Raw genomic sequence first — 15,529 nt, forward strand, 5'->3', positions numbered from 1 at the left:
GACACTTTCAGAGCATGATACACTACTGAAGGAAGTTATACCAGACAAAATAAACTCTGGCTAATGCTGGTAAAGGGAAAACTGGAGGAAACAGCAGGAATGAAGCCAGTTGTCAATACCTCAAAGCCTCACTCTAGAGGACCCAAAATACTAAATATAATGCAAAAAGGACAGCTTTCAAGGTTGATATATGCTTGAGAAAATCCAAGCTCTATGCCCATTCTCTACTGCTTGCTTAGTATACATATAGCTTAGAGTCTCTGGACCTCAGTTTCCCAATCCATAAAATGGGACATATCAAAAATCTATAATTCTTCAGAGAGAGGTGGTCAGGAGCAACTAAGAGGAGGGAGGTCAAATGACTTTGAAATTGTAAACAGCATATGTTGCTAAGTAGTTCAATCCAAGAGCTGATGGAAAGGGTTTTACTCTCAGGGTAGACCCTTCCTGCTACTAAACCCCACCCCTGCCTGGGCCCAGGAAGATACATACATTGACTTGTCTCCCACCCACGTTACTATGGTGGTTACTCATCACTGTGAAACATGTTTTTGCCTCATTCTGTTCTCAATAGCAATCACTCTTCTTTTCCTTACTCACCTTGGCCTTTTATATTTAGTTATAAAACTAACCTCCAAAGTAACCCATTAGATTTTCTCTTTATCCTCTTCCCGTTCTTTTATAAGTGTTTTCTAACAGATAGGTATGGGACTTATGAAACAATCACAGAAAACTTGAATCAAGCTAATATAAACAACATGGGAAGTTAATGGTTTATATTGTTAAATGGTGTAGAGACAGAGCTTCAGGCCAAGATTGATCCAGCAGTAAAATGGTGACATCTGGGGCCTAGTTTAATTCAGTTTCTCTATTCTTCCCTCCACAGTATTTGCTTTATTTCAAGGCTGATCCCCATGATGACCCTAATATGAGTGCCAATTACTTCAGTGCTCTTGTTTACCAGGAAAAACAGAATGACTTTTTTCCCCAGAAAATGCCTCAAGATTCACTTTGATTGGATGAGCTTAGATTACATGCCCTCTTTGAATAAATCTTTGTGGCTGAGGGAGAGAATGCATTGAATAGTTTAACTTGACTCACATTCTCTATTCCTGGGACTGGAAGATTTTTTCCAGAGCCTCATGAATCCCCAGATATTTTCTGGGGTGCTAAGGAAGTAAATAGGGAGAAATGGACCTGAGGAGGCCACTAACCAAAGACCACTGTAACAGGTTGGAAAGAGATACTATCCCTATGTGAAAAGCTGCAGTGGCCAGATGCTTAAAGCTTTTCCATTTGAAAATTAGAACACATGCTGTTTAAACCAAATTTGATGTGTCTAATGTGATACAAATTGACTTTCATCAGTAGGCATGAAGAACAATAATTAACCTTTGAATTTTGTGATTTTTATAAAGCACTGAATTCTATACTTCAGTGCTCTCATGAGGGAAGCTTTTTTGTTTATGCATTTTAGCCATTTCTAACATTCTCTAAATTGAAACAGAGAATTTTTTTTTCCTTCTAGTGTAAAATCGAATAAGCAACAGCACACTGTAGGAAGTCAGTCTAGCCACAGCAAATCTGTACTTGTTTTTGTGAGAGAGGATGGGAAGAATGAATATTTGCCCTGTGGCATCAATTTCCTGTTTAATGTTCTCCAAGAGGCATTTGGAAAATGCCCAGCAACACAGATGTACGTAAATACCATACATAACTTGTTTTCATGAGTGGAAAGAGAAGTCTGTAAAATTATGACAAGGCTGATTTACCCTCACCGCCTGGTAGTTGGTGAGTCACTGTACCTTTTACTTAATAATTTGAAAGATGGATCATTCCAGAGTGTGGCATTGGAAGGACAGGCAGTATAGGAATAGCTTTGGCTTCTTAGCCCAAGTTCTTATTCATTCAGGGCCACTTAACATTCTGAAGTTTGCATCGGCTTGTTCCTGCTGGAGGTTGCCTTCAGACTGCCTATAAGAAAAAAAAAAAAAAATATATATATATATATATAATATGACAGTTTTCTAAAAAACAAACAAAATAACCTGTCCCAAACAGGAACCCATCTGTAAGGTCTGCAGGCACGAATCTGTTTTCAAACCACAGAAAAACATATGCACATACCACAGCGTATCTCTCAAGGTGTGGGCAGATGTGTTCTCAGTTCTGTAGTGACAGATTGCCCCAGACCGCTTACACACCATTTCTGAACAACTTATTTGAAAGGTCATGGCTTGGTTGTAAAAGTCTTAATTTTGTTTAAACAACTAACCTCTAGGGCTGCTACATAATTTAAGGACTTGACATAGAAAGGAAGATTCAGACATGAAGAATCCATCTTCCTACATCCTTTTGACTCATTTTCTCACATAAGGTAAGGTGAGAAATAATAGTTATGATCTATTTAGCATCTACATAGTCGGGTGCTTAGGAAGACGATGAAAGGAATGTCTTTATGTATCTCTATGTTAACTCTTCTTATATCCTACTGCTTGTTCAAACCTCCACATCTTAGAAATGAGGAAACTAGGACTTACAGAAAATAAAGTATAGCCCAAGGTCACCTGAATAACTAGTGGAGTCAGTAGTCAAGCCCAGATCTGTCTGGCCCTGAAGCCCATACTCTATTCTCAAATTTAGAAATTATTAATTTAGGATTCACGGATGGGCTTCAGAAGATTTACAAGAAGCTAAAATTAAATTTATAAATAAATATGTATATATATATTTTTTCCTCTGCAGAAAGCATCTAAAACTTTCCTCAGATTTATCAGCTGTATTTTCAGAGCCTGTCGTAGTCTTGAAAACAGTATGTATGTGATTTAAATATTTCTTCAATGAACAATGTGGGTACATGACACAAAAAAAAGCATTAGTATCACTGCTTGACCAATTATTTGATCTACAGTTTAACAGATTTAAATTTCCCTTGTAGCTCAGTTGGTAAAGAATCTGCCTGCAGTGCAGGAGACCCGGGTTCAATCCCTGGGTTGGGAAGATCACTTGGAGAAGGAAATGGCAACCCACTCCAGTATCCTTGGCCTGGAAAATCTCGTGGACAGAGGAGCCTGGTGGGCTGCAGTCCATGGGGTCACAAAGAGTCGGGCATGACTGAGTGACTCACACACACACTGGCTGTTTGGATACCTAAATTTAGTTGATAATCCATTGGAAACTATTTGATATTTCTATAAAGAGATTAAACAGTTTTAGAAGCTATTGTCTAAGGAGATGTTTTTTCTTAAATAGAGCTGGCTAATGCAAAGGACTGGAAACTATTTAGACCACTGTAGAATAGAAATATAATCTGAGCCAAAAAGGCAAGCCACATTTGTAATTTTTAACTTTCTTAGCCACAGTCAAAAATAAAAAAAAAAAAAAAAAAAGAAAAAAGAAAAAGGTAAAGTTAATTTTAATCATGCTTTAAGTCAATACATCCAAATTACTTTGATTTCAACCTGAAAGCAATGTGAAAAATTATTAATAAGATATTTTCCTTTTTTTCACTCTAAGTCTTGGAGAGCCTGTGTGTACACTTCAGACTGGCTTCACTTTTCATGCTCAGTGGCCACACTGGCTCCTGGCTGCTGTATTTGAGTGGTGCACATGAAGACCCAGGTGGTTGAAAAAGCAGGCATTGTTGATGAAGCATGGAGGAAGGTAGGAAGAGAATGTGGCAGGTTTGGACATGTGGAAAGACACTTCCATCATCCAAGATACAGCAACATTAGGTTAGGTTGCCAGCTCATGTTGCCAAAATTGTAGCTTTGTAGGTGATTACTAAGACAGGTTCTAGAAAACAAAACAGTGCAAAATCCATCATTTCAACAGAAGTCATTTCCTAGTCCTGCAGTCACCTTTTTTCTTGGTAACAACATGTAGATCCAGGGTACACATTTAGGGAAGATGTGATGCAGAGTGACTCAAATTATGCCTAGTAATTATAATAATAATTTTGTTCTTTTGACCACACCTAGAGCAAAGGGTCTGTGAGTTTCACAGTACAGAGCTTAGGTTGTCTCCACGGGCCAGGAGGTGCATTCCTCCCTTTGACAGACCCAGGAAGGAGGCTGCAGAGCCCTGAGGTCACAGACTGCAAGAACAGACAGAGCCATAAAAAAGCCCAGGAAATTTTGTTCGGCACCCTACCCAAGCTTCATCCGTGTTCTTTTATGTGCTGTTTTGAGGCTGTCCTAAGGCTTCTCCACAGGGTGTGTTCTTAGCCTACTCTTCTATCTGCTTCTCCTAAGGCTGAGATTGAGCTCATTGAAATACCTTTTGCTCCTAGGTGGGTAGCTTGTGATCTCTAAACACATCCAGAAATTCTTTGTTGATATAAAGTATCTTTTAGAGCTACATTTCTTCTTCTAAATTGTTTAGTTACTCAACATGACAAGCACAATATTGTCTTTTTCCATAAAATATGTAGGATCCATTTAGGAGCTTACAGTCTTGTTAGCATAGGTACCATACCTAGAATTCCCAAGAACTGAGACATTACCTGAATCTATGCTATCCCTGGCATTATGGTTTTTTGTGGTGTTTTGTTTGTTTTGGGGATTTTTGACAGCTGGGCTGGTAGGATTTTAGTTCCCCAACCAAGATCAAACCTGGGCCTATGGCAATGAAAACACCAATGCTGGACCACTAGAGAATTCCCTCCCTGGCCTTCTGTTAAAAGCATTTGTTTCAGGCAAGTGGTGGAAGATATTTTAAATTTTAAAGGAAAAAAATACAACCAAACATATGAAGACATATGCCACTTGAGGAATAGAGATACTGTTTACTTGGGAGCTTTCAATTTTAATATCGTATGCTCCTGATAAAGTTCCACTTATCAGAACGGAATGAAATCCTATGTCCATACAAATATTTGCTGGGTGAAATGCAGATGTGGTTGAACAAACTCTTTCCACCACCACTTGTCACCACTTGCCACCAATACCATCACTACCACCAGCACCATCACTACGGTTACCACCACCACCACCATACCTCTCCTTCCGCTAACCTGCTTCAAGTGGCTGGGGAAAAAGAGCCTAGGGAAAGAATGCTTCATGGGGAGTCACCTCTGCACTCAGGCCCATGTGCTCCCTCAAGTTACTGGGTCAGGGAGTGGTATGAGTTGGAAAGCACATTTCTAAACCAAGCCAAACACCAACTTCTTCCTCTATAACGATGGAAAGTCATGTGCTGAAGTAGACATTGACTAGAGTAATAGAAGGGTCTAAGAAAGCAATTAACTAGGAGGGTAAAAATACATGTCAGAGATGATTGTGACTGAAAACCCTGGGGGAGTAAAGAGACAGGAAGTTCTGAGGACTCAATTCATAATGGAGAGTGTCCGAGTGTGGAGGAGGGGGTGGATAGGGGATGATGCATATTCCCTGCAATGGGTATAGCCTCAAAATACTGAGGCTGCTTCTACAAAGTGTTTATGAAAACCAGTCTCAGAACTGCAGTCACTACTCACCAGTGACCATTGATGCTGTGCTGGTTAATTTCTAAGTTTGTTTTTGTAGCAAAATAGCGCCTTGTTAACCTAGTTTACAAGCAGAAGCCAAAAGGAAGATGCTCTTCAACACGTATGATCTGTTTCTTAATTCTCTGAGCCTTAGTGGCTTTACCTGCAAAATGGGAATGCATGCATGTGTGCTAAGTCTCTTCAGTCGTGTTCGATTCTTTGCGGCCTTAGGGACTGTAGCCTTCCAGGCTCCTCTGTCCATGGGATTCTCCAGGCAAGAATACTTGAGTGTTCCTCCTCCAGGGTATCTTCCTGACTCAGGGGTCGAATTTGCACCTCCTGTGTCTCCTGCATTGGCAGGAGAGTTCTTTACCACTAGCACTACCTGGGAAGCCCAAAATGGGAATGAAGGTGAAGTCGCTCAGTCGTGTCCGACTCTTTGCGACCCCATGGACTGTAGCCTACCAGGCTCCTCCGTCCAGGGGATTCTCCAGGCAAGAATACTGGAGTGGGTTGCCATTTCCTTTTCCTGACCCAGGGACTGAACTCAGGTCTCCTGCATTGGAGGCAGACGCTTTAACCTCTGAGCCACCAGGGAAGCCCTAAAATGGGAATAATGCAGAATAAATTAGAAAATGCATAATTTATTACATAGGATCTTCAACACATATTAGGAATGATCGTGATAACATGGACCTTATTTACTGAGAGAATGCTTGCTTTATCTCTATTATCTTTATCTCGAAACATCCCTAGGAAATAGATACTATCACCCCCATTTTATAAACAAGACTCAGCAAGGTTAAAATCACACGGATTGCAAAACATTTCTTCTACTCTATTTTTCACTGTTGGGTGCAACTAGATTTCTTTAATATGTAAACTGTGTAATTTGCAATGGTTTAGATATCAGTGAAAGATGAAAATTATCCAAACCCACATACAAATACATACAGAAAAACTCACTAATTTGGACCAACTAGGCCATTTTGAAGGAAATGCAGCTTTATTACTTTCAAGTACATACAGTAACCAGAAAAATGACTAACAAGTACTGGCAGTTAAGACCTAGATTTGGTAAATAGATAAAAATAATTAGCATATCCAAGAAGATCTGGTCTTGCCTATACTTTGAATGGAATGCTTTATAAATAAAAGAAATCTCAAGTGCTGGAAGACAAATTACTTTCTTTGGTAAGTAAATGCTTCCTTTCAAATATTATTTATATTATTCATTTACTTATTAAGCCACATTTTCATAGATAGTATAAAAGTACGGACCAACTCGGTCCCTGTACACATGATAGAGGTTAAAATAGTCGAAATTAACTGTTGACGTTTTTAATTAGCTTAACTTTTTTGTCTTTTAATTCTTTAGAATATAATGTTCCAAATAAATGTAAATTTCTAAAATGTTTTTCAAATATTACAATTATTCAAACTTCATGAAGAAGAATTATTCTGGTATTAATAGGAATGGCACAGTATCAACTATGTCTTTTGTTATTGTAGACATTTTTGCAGTCTTGTCTCAAATGAAATATTTATGTCATTTATGAGTACTCTTTATATTAATAGTAGGAAATAGAAAAAATTGAGAAGAAAGTGTTCAGAATATAGTCTTTGACAACCCTGGCACCAAATCTGCCCTCAGTAATAGATTCAACACTTCTGTTTACTTCAGTGTACCATATATGGCCCAACCAGGGTGCAGACTCTAATATCTATTGCTGTTAATCCATGGAAAATATTTTAGTGTGATGTGTTCCCCTTAAAAGTTAATGGATTTTTGCAGAAAGAATACAGGGATTTATTAAATATGGTGGTCTTGAACTATGCCAAATATTTTGTGGTTTTGTGGGAATACAGCAAAGGTAATAATTGGTATTATAACAAGTGAGGGTCTCAGCAAGTCCCAGCTGTTGAACACATGATTGTTACTTGGGAGGGCAAATACCAATATTTTTTCATCTCTTGAGTACAATCTGCTCTTGATACACCCGCAGAACTACAATGAACTGTTAGTGGGAGTTACATACAGACAAAGGAGACTGAGAGACATTTCCTTCCTCCTGCCTATGTGAAACTTCATATCTGGTTGATATCTGTCCAGAGTTAAATTTTCAATATCATATAAACTCTGTGTTAGTATTTTAATTGCATTTGATTTGATGTCTTTCTTTGTAAAAGCCAAACAAACATTTGTAATAAAGTTTTTATTAGGTGGTATTTGGTTTTTACTGCATATTTGTTTATATAACTAAATTTAACATTCAACAAACAACTTTTAAGCATCTGCTTTATCCGAGCACTATAATCTGCATAAGCAAAGAAAAAGAACCAGGCACTATCCTTCAAGAACTTCAAGTCTTGGTGGAGAGATAAGATATATTTATCTAGAATTCTCACACACTAGTAAAGTAATGCTCAAAATTCTCCAAGCCAAGATTCAGCAATACATGAACCGTGAAGTTCCAGATGTTCAAGCTGGTTTTAGAAAAGGCAGAAGAACCAGAGATCAAATTGCCAACGGTCGCACAGTCAGACACAACTGAAGCAACTTAGCAGCAGCAGCAGCTGGATCATTGAAAAAGCAAGACTGTTCCAAAAAAACATCTATTTTTGCTTTATTGACTATGCCAAAGCCTTTGACTGTGTGAATCACAATAAACTGTGGAAGATTCTGAAAGAGATGGGAATACCAGACCACCTGACCTGCCTCTTGAGAAACCTATATGCAGGTCAGGAAGCAGCAGTTAGAACTGGACATGGAACAACAGACTGGTTCCAAATAGGAAAAGGAGTACGTCAAGGCTGTCTATTGTCACCTTGCTTATTTAACTTATATACAGAGTACATCATGAGAAACGCTGGGCTGGATGAAGCACAAGCTGGAATCAAGATTGCTGGGAGAAATATCAATAACCTCAGATATGCAGATGACACCACCCTTATGGCAGAAAGTGAAGAGGAACTAAAAAGCCTCTTGATGAAAGTGAAAGAGGAGAGTGAAAAAGTTGGCTTAAAGCTCAGCATTCAGAAAACAAAGGTCATGTCATCTGTTCCCATCACTTTATGGGAAATAGATGGGGAAACAGTGGAAACAGTGTCAGACTTTATTTTTTGGGGCTCCAAAATCACTGCAGATGGTGACTGCAGCCATGAAATTAAAAGACGCTTACTCCTTGGAAGGAAAGTTATGACTAACTTAGATAGCATACTCAAAAGCAGAGATATTACTTTGCCAACAAACGTCCATCTGGTCAAGGCTATGGTTTTTCCAGTGGTCATGTATGGATGTGAGAGTTGGACTGTGAAGAAAGCTGAGTGCTGAAGAATTGATGCTTTTGAACTGTGGTGTTGGAGAAGACTCTTGAGAGTCCCTTGGACTGCAAGGAGATCCAAACAGTCCATCCTAAAGGAGATCAGTCCTGGGTGTTCATTGGAAGGACTGAGGCTAAAGCTGAAACTCCAGTACTGTGGCCAGCTCATGTGAAGAGTTGACTCATTGGAAAAGACCCTGATGCTGGGAGGGATTGGGGGTAGGAGGAGAAGGGGATGACAGAGGATGAGATGGCTGGATGGCATCACCGACTCAATGGACATGAGTCTGAGTGAACTCTGGGAGTTGGTGATGGACAGGGAGGCCTGGCGTGCTGAGATTCATGGGATCGCAAAGAGTCAAACACGAATGAGCGACTGAATTGAACTGAACTGATAGATATATAGAGTTAGAAGGGACCTCAGACTTGATACAATCTTGGGGTTATATATTCATACTCTTAACAGAGAGTTAGCATAAACAAGTGAAGTACCAGGCAACTAGGGCACCATGTCACATCAGAGAGTTCCTGCCCTATGTTAAGGGACAGTCACTTTCCTTCTCAGTGGATTTGTTCCCATGTAGAAATGTAGTCTTCTTATCGCCCCATCTGTTGATTTCTTTTTCTTTTTTTTCCAAAGAGGGTAGAATTCCAGGTTCTCCAAAAATTTCCCAATTTTTTAACATTGCCAACTAATTTGAATTTTCCTCAGGCCAGATGAAACACATGCGTGTGTCTCATTCAACCTGTAGGCTGCCATTCTGTTCTAGACTAACTAGACTAACACCTTTGTTCTAGACTAACTCTTCCATTTTATAGATGTGGGAAGTAGCCTGTTCAAAGTGGCCTGAAATTGTTCTCTAGGACTCCCAGTCCAAAGCTTCTATCACTTAACTACACCTTCTTTCAACAGGAAAACAATTTTAGATGACTTCAAAAGGGACACATACACATACACACAAATTGCAGTTAAAAAGCAACACATTGATATATTTTTTTAAAGCACAAGATGATATGAAAACCATGGGGTGAATTTATGGGAGAGGAGTAATAGAATGCTCATGGCAGGAAGAATCTGAGAAGGGTTTTTGCAAGCAGCATTTGTGCTAGATCTTGAAAGTTAATGAAAGTTGAAAAGTTAAGTCACTCAGTCGTGTCCGACTCTTTGTGACCCCATGGACTATAGCCTACCAGGCTTCTCCGTCCATGGGATTCTCCGTCCATGGGATTCTCAAGGCAAGAATACTAGAGTGGGTTACCGTTTCCTTCTCCAGGGGATCTTCCCGACCCAGGGATCAAACCTGGGTGTCCCGCATTGGAAGCAGACGCTTTAACCTCTGAGCCACCAGGGAAGCCCACTAGATCTTGAAGGAAGTGATTAATACAAATTCATAAGAAGGAACAATAGGGGAATTCAGTAGAAGAGAACATAATAAAGAAAATTCTTGATTAAGAATTTGTAAATGGACAGGCAAGAGAGCACAGAGAATGGCTTGATTTAACTAGGGGGTAAAAATCATGTCACTATCATTCATTCAAGAAATATTTCTTGAGCTGCAACTGTGTGCTAGGCACTGTTCTAGGCCTTGCAGTAAACAAGAGAGCCAAGGTCCTGGTTTTTTGTGGACTGGTTTTTCCAGTGGCACAGACAGGTAATAAACAAGTGAAAAATGATATAAAGTACTATGAATAAAATAAAACTAAACAATGTAACAGTAGCAGCAGAGAATGCACATTAGATGGGATGATCAGGGAAGACTTCTCTGAGGAATCAGCAGTTGCTGACTGAGTCCCAGATGATGAGAAAAAGCCAGTCATACAGTGATCTGGCCAGAGAACTTTCACATCAGAGGGAAAAGCTAGTGTAAAGGGCTTTGGGCAAGAAGGAACAGAAAGAAACAAGTGAACTGTGACAAGCACAGTAGGAAACAAGGTCAGAAAGATAGGCAGACACTTTATTAGGCCTTGGTAAGGAGTCTGGAGTGAAATGAGGTTTCCTATAGAGAAGCAGCATAATTTGATTATAAATGCTCAGTTTTCAACAAGAAAGTAGCATAATTTGATAAGAAAAGGAGGTAGATAATAGAACTCTTAAATGGAAGCTGATAAAATGCAGTTAAATTTAGGGAATTGCTGTAGATTCCAGCGGGCAGAACAAGGATGAAAATGGTAGCTGAGAGTCTGTTCTGCTTCCTGACTGCAGACTGGGTTGGGGTCAGGGGCTCTGGGTAGAGACTGTTGGACAATCCAGGCATAAGGAGGATTAGGATTCGTTCAGGAGTGGTGGAAATGAAGGGGAGGAAGCAGTTATCACGAACTCTAAACAGAACAAATTGAGACAAATCAGAACAACCAGATGAGAAAAACTGTTGTGAGGGACTCTCAAGTGTCAGAGTTGGAAGTGACCTTGGTGATTAAGAAGGGAGAGAATTCTATCAAGATACTAACTCTTAGGGGATCATGAGACATCTATTATAAACAACAAAAAATATAAAATTAAAGAGGCTTTGGAGGTGACAGAGCAGGGGAGGAGAGAGGTTTAGAACCATTCTTTGTGTCAATAGAAATTGAGGCTAACAGAGAAGCAGAACTCCCAGGAGGTAATGTAAAGAAGAGAAACAGATTAAAAAAACCTCAATCCTGATTTTATCCATAGTAAGGTTGAGAATACAGTGTAACTAGGTGTTTTTTGTTCTTCTTTTTTTTTTTTAATTGATCTGCTCAACCAAGGACAAAAGCACAAAGCCCATCTGTCACCTAGGGTTTGGGGAAAAAATAGTGTGCTAGAAACACGTAGCTATTCTATATAAATGTATTAATAATAAACACTAATATGTTTACTATAAAAAAGTGTTATTTGAAGCAAAATTTAAAGGAATATAAAACAGACTCAGATGGCTTCTCTCTCATTTTCACTTACTATTGATGATTGGGCTTCCCTCATACAGTCGGTAAATCATCTGCCGGCAATGCAGGAGACCTGGGTTCAAGCTCTAGGTCAGGAAGATCCTCTGGAGAAGAAAATGGCAACCCACTCCAGTATTCTTGCCTGGAGAATTCCATGGATGGAGGAGCCTGGCAGGCTACAGTCCATCGTGTTGCAAGAGTCGGACACAACTTAGCGACTAAACCACCACCACATTGATGATTATGTAATATTTGAATGTAAACCTGAGTGTTTTCCTAGAATCTTCAGCCTCTCTATACAGTCTGGGAAGGTTGATAGTCCTGAACTGGAAAGCTCTGAGTTTGAAAACAAAACAAAACAAAATTTTAGGCAGACTTTTAAACCAGCTCTTTACTCTTAACATAGCAAAGCACTGATTTTATATTTTAAGAAAAAAAATTTTAAACTTTTATACCCACAAATATTTATCAGTGCCTATGTACAAGAATGAAGAAAATATGGTCCCTGTTCTCGTGGCGTTTACAATTTTATCAACAAAAAAAAAATTTGGTAAGATCTTTATAGTAGAGGAATAACTTTTAGCAGACCAGAGACAGTTAAAGAATAAGCAGTTGATTGTTTTCTAGGAAGACCCATGGCTATTGTCAGTTCCCTTTAAGAAGAATCAAGTTCATAATATGAGTACAGAGGAAAAAATCAAGTACCTATTTTCCCAGTAAAAATGCCAAATTGTGCCTGCCTCAGAAAAATTCTCATAAATTTTGCTTGGCCAGTGAGGAAAATTCTAGATTTCCTTCAGTTATTTTTAACAATGCATTCAAATTTCATTGTTTTGATTTTGAGGAAAACCGCTACTGCTTTTAACATGTTCATCAATCCTTGTCATGAAGAATTTGAACACTACACATAGTACAGATATGAATATGAAAAAAATCATTCCACTTTCCACTACTTCATAATGACTTCATGATTATGAGTAGAAAAACATTATCTGGGTACTTATACACAGATAGAAAGATCAATTAGAAGGGTAAAAAGGAGGAGGGAGATAGAGAGCTATAACACTTATATAAATTAGGTTCTGTGTTGCTATTTTCAATAAAATATATTACGTATAATAGTATCCGAATTTCAACTAGGAGAAAATGAAAACAAAGAGGTAAAAATAGAAGAGAAAAAAAGGTGGAATAAAGTGTGAGAAAACACCACCAACCACTGAACTCTGGCCTCTGGTGCCATGGCACTCTATACTAGGTGTACTAATCTGTGACTTAGTAGAGATTTATTAGCTTTATTTATGTTACGGTACATGTTTAACACTTTGCTTTCATGTATTACCCTTAACCTTTCGTGTTTAATCCAATTTGGTTATAACATATGAGATAGCTTTCTATCATGAGAACATATTTTTCTATTGATATACTCTGAAATCTAACAAAGATAAGTAGAATAGGAGGTCTTTTACATGGTTTTGATATGTGTGGATTTCAGCTATTACACATTAATTAATAATACTAGGCCCGCAATAACACAGTTCATATCTTACTCGGCACGCTCTACGGTTGGAGAAGGCAGTGGCACCCCACTCCAGTACTCTTGCCTGGAAAATCCCATGGACAGAGGAGCCTGGTGGGCTGCAGTCCATAGGGTCGCTAAGAGTCGGACACGACTGAGCGACTTCACTTTCACTTTTCACTTTCATGCACTGGAGAAGGAAATGGCAACCCACTCCAGTGTTCTTGCCTGGAGAATCCCAGGGACGGGGGAGCCTGGTGGGCTGCCATTTATGGGGTCACACAGAGTCGGACACGACTGAAGCGACTTAGCAGCAGCAGCAGCAGCAAGTGCATGAAGTACAAACTTTGTTCCTAACACTTCAGCGCACCAATCACTATGTAAATAACAGATGTACATCACGATCCATGACTAATCACATCACTTCCTCCAAAGCCTGTATGGTCACCTCGCATCTGTTATTCAGTTCACCCAGATTTGTTTGTTATCACAGAGATAGCAAAGTGTGCAGTTGCCCTGCTTCCTTGTCTCCCAGAGATAAACCTCTGTGACATTTTACAGAAATGGTTAATCAAAAGAGGGAATTGATCAACAATGAGGAAAGTGCAGCCAAGTACAGAAAGAGACAATGCTGGAAGTAAAATCTGAATCCAGTGTGAATGGAATTATAGAAGAAATAACAGACTGTGGTGATGTTGGCATTGCTGCAGTGTGAGCCCTTCTCCATGAGCAGCCAGAGGCACCTAGTGAACAAACTAATGACATTAAAGAGGAAAGTGGTTGTGATGAAAGGGTGACGATGTCCCAGAGGAAGTGAATCCAGGAAAAGACGTCATATTAAAAAAGCTCTTGGAGACATTTCACAACAGCGAACATGCAAGGGATAAAATGTTGGAAGCTGATCCAAACTTAGAAAGAAATGACAATTTTGCCAATGCATGGAAAAGATTTATAGCAAGTTATATGATAAGACTATAAGTACAGTTGAAACTACTCTTGATGTGGCTTTCACAAAGAAATAAAATACTTTACTCCTCAGTATTTCTAATGCTTTATAGTTTACAGACTGTCAGTATTTACTACTTTTTTGTTTTTCCTATACATTTGAGAGGAGACTTAAGAGGATTTTTAATGTTTTCAGAGAAAATTTTAAATGTCTTAGAATAATCATAATATTTCTGATTGATTAAGAAGATCACTTGGTGCGGCTTCAGCTTGCATAGTCATTTTTACGTTCTACACTGAAGCAAGGTGAGATCTGTCTGTACTTAATTATCTTGTGCAAATTAGTACTTAAATATAATCTGTCCGCATTTTTTGTATCTCGACTCCTCAACTGAATTTGAAACTGCTTAATTTCAGATATAAGGCAAGCCCTCTTACTTCCACATTGCCTATTCGACCTAGCATAGCACTGAATATTTGGTAACTGCTTAAATAGCACTTATTAAATAGCTACTCTTAGGGTGAACGAATGAGAGGGATTTTATAAAATGTAAAGCCATAATAATAAATATTATCCCTTTCATGAAAGTGTAAGATTTACCCATTTTCCACTGATAGAATAACAAAGTATGGCTCCCAAGATTGTATGCTCCTAGCTCACAGGTACAGTATTCTTTTGAATGATGGTCTATGGATTTGCTTTGTATATGATCTGTATAAAATCCCACAGGTAGCCTTGATATTTATCCCTAGCACCTAGAACAATGCCTACCTTACCAAAGGCACATATGTGATAAACATTTATTATATGAATGTAATTAGTAATAATCACTAGGACTGTGCATAGCACACTACTTTGTACCAGATGTTTTATACGTATTATCTTACATTATCCTTACCAATCCTATGGTCACCATTTTATAGATGAAAAAAACTTGGTTCAGAGAGATTATGTGACTCACCCAGCAAGGGTCTACTAACTAGAGTTGGAATGCAAATATAGGGCTGTTTGATACTAATTCCACTACACTAATAATATAGTGACATTAGTGACATCAAATGATGTGAAAATGGATTAGAGAGAAAGAGATGATGCAATTTAAAATCTCTTCAAATTCATTTCCTTTTATCCCAGGCCTATTTTGACAAGGGGAGAACTTATCATCAAATTTATTTTTGCACAATTTTCTATTTATAATTTCCCTTGTGACATTCCTTTTCTAAAAACCAATTTTTAAAAAGAAACACAAAATTTTCCTACAATATTAGCTTAAAGCAGAAATGATTATTTAGAACAGTCTCTATGTCAGTTTATGAAGCTCTGAGTATATGTGTGTGTGTCTATGTCTATAACACCTTATACCTTTTCAA

The 15,529-nt window shown here is 38.5% G+C and overlaps 1 long non-coding RNA gene across 1 annotated transcript in view; it reads right to left on the reverse strand.

Annotated features, from left to right (window-relative positions):
• LOC120868688 overlaps nucleotides 1-15,529 on the reverse strand; it is a 43,835-nt gene that overhangs the window by 17,195 nt on the left and 11,111 nt on the right. Inside the window, exon 2 of the long non-coding RNA XR_005722280.1 lies at nucleotides 1,806-1,974. This is a non-coding gene — a long non-coding RNA (uncharacterized LOC120868688). The remainder of the gene's footprint in view (nucleotides 1-1,805; nucleotides 1,975-15,529) is intronic.

Source organism: Oryx dammah, unplaced genomic scaffold (genome assembly GCF_014754425.2).
Source record: "Oryx dammah isolate SB20612 unplaced genomic scaffold, SCBI_Odam_1.1 HiC_scaffold_2, whole genome shotgun sequence".
Classification (NCBI taxonomy): Eukaryota; Metazoa; Chordata; class Mammalia; order Artiodactyla; family Bovidae; genus Oryx; species Oryx dammah.